Genomic DNA, 2,084 nt, shown 5'->3' on the forward strand with positions numbered 1-2,084 from the left:
AATCACTGAATTTGTGCATTTCCTGATTTAATAGAGGGAGAAACCACCAGTGCGTAAATAAAAACTCGAGCCTCTGCCCCACAAACCGTCACTTAATGGGTTTCAGACAGATTTGTTCAACACTGTTACTTTCCACAACTTGCTTAACACATTTATCAATGCTTGTCTGATATAATCACTTTAGTTGATCGCACATAAAATGGCAGAGTAAAACTCTTGAAATAATGCAGATCAGGGACCAGCCACATCCCAAAGGGGGCGCTGCTGCCTTCCTTTTACAAAGGAATCAGACACAAACGGTTTTCAGGTTTCTAAAGAACGCATTAATGACACAATCCTCAATCTTGTAAAGCAAGTTTTGACCTTGAGTGAATCATTGTAAACCTGTAAAACTGATTAAAGCTGAATTTAAAGTTTAAAAAACAACTTAAAAATGTACTGAGGGTCAAACTTGAACATTTACACTTCTCTATGCTTTTGTTTAGAATCAGTATAAATTGTGAAGAACACATGGAGAGTATTCAGTAGATCAAATTGAACAACTTGTCTCTTACTGCTATCAAAGAATTGTTCCCCCTAGATCAAATATGTTATTTGGTTAAGAGAGGAATGGTGATAAATATGATAGTGATCATCATTGTGCCAAATTAATTGTGAAAAAGACTGTTCAGTCATCATAACTGTAAAAGGTGACTCTGGAGGACCCACCAGCCACAAACCTCACCACATGTCACTGGGCTGACCCTCACTGTGCTATCAGAAAATCAAAGAAGGCTTCATTCTCAAAAAGGTTTAGAAACAAAGTGGGTGATGCACAATGTGTCTTGAACACACATAGTTTTATGTTAGAACACAAAGACGGGTCTCCAAAGAGACCAACAAAAATTGCCATAGCTGACTATATTTCAAGTCATCAAGGCGGGGTATTGGGTAAAGTTTTCAACTAGCAATAATCGCGCCTCGGATAAACCTCATAGGCTACAATACTGCCACTGCGCAAGAATGATGCACAGACGTTAGAGAGGAGCGGCCTCTAACATCTGCACACCCCACTGTCAGGGTTCACAGTGTACCAATGATGAACCTGACAGTCTGTTTCACTATTAATTTGCACAATGATGATCACTATCATATTTCATTACCATTCCTCTCTTAACCAAATAACATATTTGATCTAGGGGGAACAATTCTTTGATAGCAGTAAGACAAGTTGTTCTTTGATCTACTGAATACTCTCCATGTGTTCTTCACATTCATACTGATGTCCTAAACAAAAGCATAGAGAGTGTAAATGTTCAAGTTTGACCCTCATCCATTTTAAAGTTGTTTTAAAACTTTAAATTCAGCTTTATAATCATTTTAAGGTTTTCACAATGATCACTCAAGGTCCAAAACTTGCTTTACATGATTGAGGATTGTGTCATTAATGCGTTCTTTAGAACCTGAAAACCGTTTGTGTCTTTTCCTTGTGTAAAGGAAGGCAGCAGCGCCCCCTTTGGGATGTGTGCTGGTCCCTGATCTGCATTATTTTAAGATTTTACTCTGCCATTTTATGTGCGATCAACTAAAGTGATTTAATCAGACAAGCATTGATAATGTGTTAAGCAAGTTGGGAAAAGTAACAGTGTTGAACAAATCTGTCCTGAAACCCATTAGTGACGGTTTGTGGGGCGAGGCTCGAGTTTTTATTGACGCACTGGTGGTTTCTCCCTCTTATTAAATCAGGAAACTGCAAATTCAGTGATTTGTACTCACGAAAATCTCAAGAATTAGTGATATTGTAGATTAAATACATTAAAAATATCTGATCACTGGACATACATGGATTTCTATTGATGATATTGAGATATTATATTGTATTTGTCAGGCAAAGAGGCCCCAGCCTCCCTGATGGCAGGTCACTGTTGTGGGCGGAGTTAAATAAAAGTGGAATTTCATGCATTCCTCATTCATGTTTCTACTTTCAATATTAATACAGTTCTATAACAGCAAATTCAAGTGTTCAGTAATACATTCAGATTTTATTCATTAGAACAACCTACATTGTTACATCAAGTGCTGTAGAAGCTGAAAAGGTGTGGCTA

At 37.5% G+C, this 2,084-nt stretch overlaps 1 non-coding gene across 1 annotated transcript; it reads right to left on the bottom strand.

Annotated features, from left to right (window-relative positions):
• Positions 1 to 863: 863 nt before the first annotated feature.
• Positions 864 to 1,004, bottom strand: LOC114851523 (U4 spliceosomal RNA). The gene has a single exon (XR_003785145.1). It is a non-coding gene; the product is annotated as a U4 spliceosomal RNA (small nuclear RNA).
• Positions 1,005 to 2,084: the final 1,080 nt, after the last annotated feature.

The sequence above is a fragment of the Betta splendens genome, chromosome 2 (assembly GCF_900634795.4).
Source record: "Betta splendens chromosome 2, fBetSpl5.4, whole genome shotgun sequence".
NCBI classification, from domain to species: domain Eukaryota; kingdom Metazoa; phylum Chordata; class Actinopteri; order Anabantiformes; family Osphronemidae; genus Betta; species Betta splendens.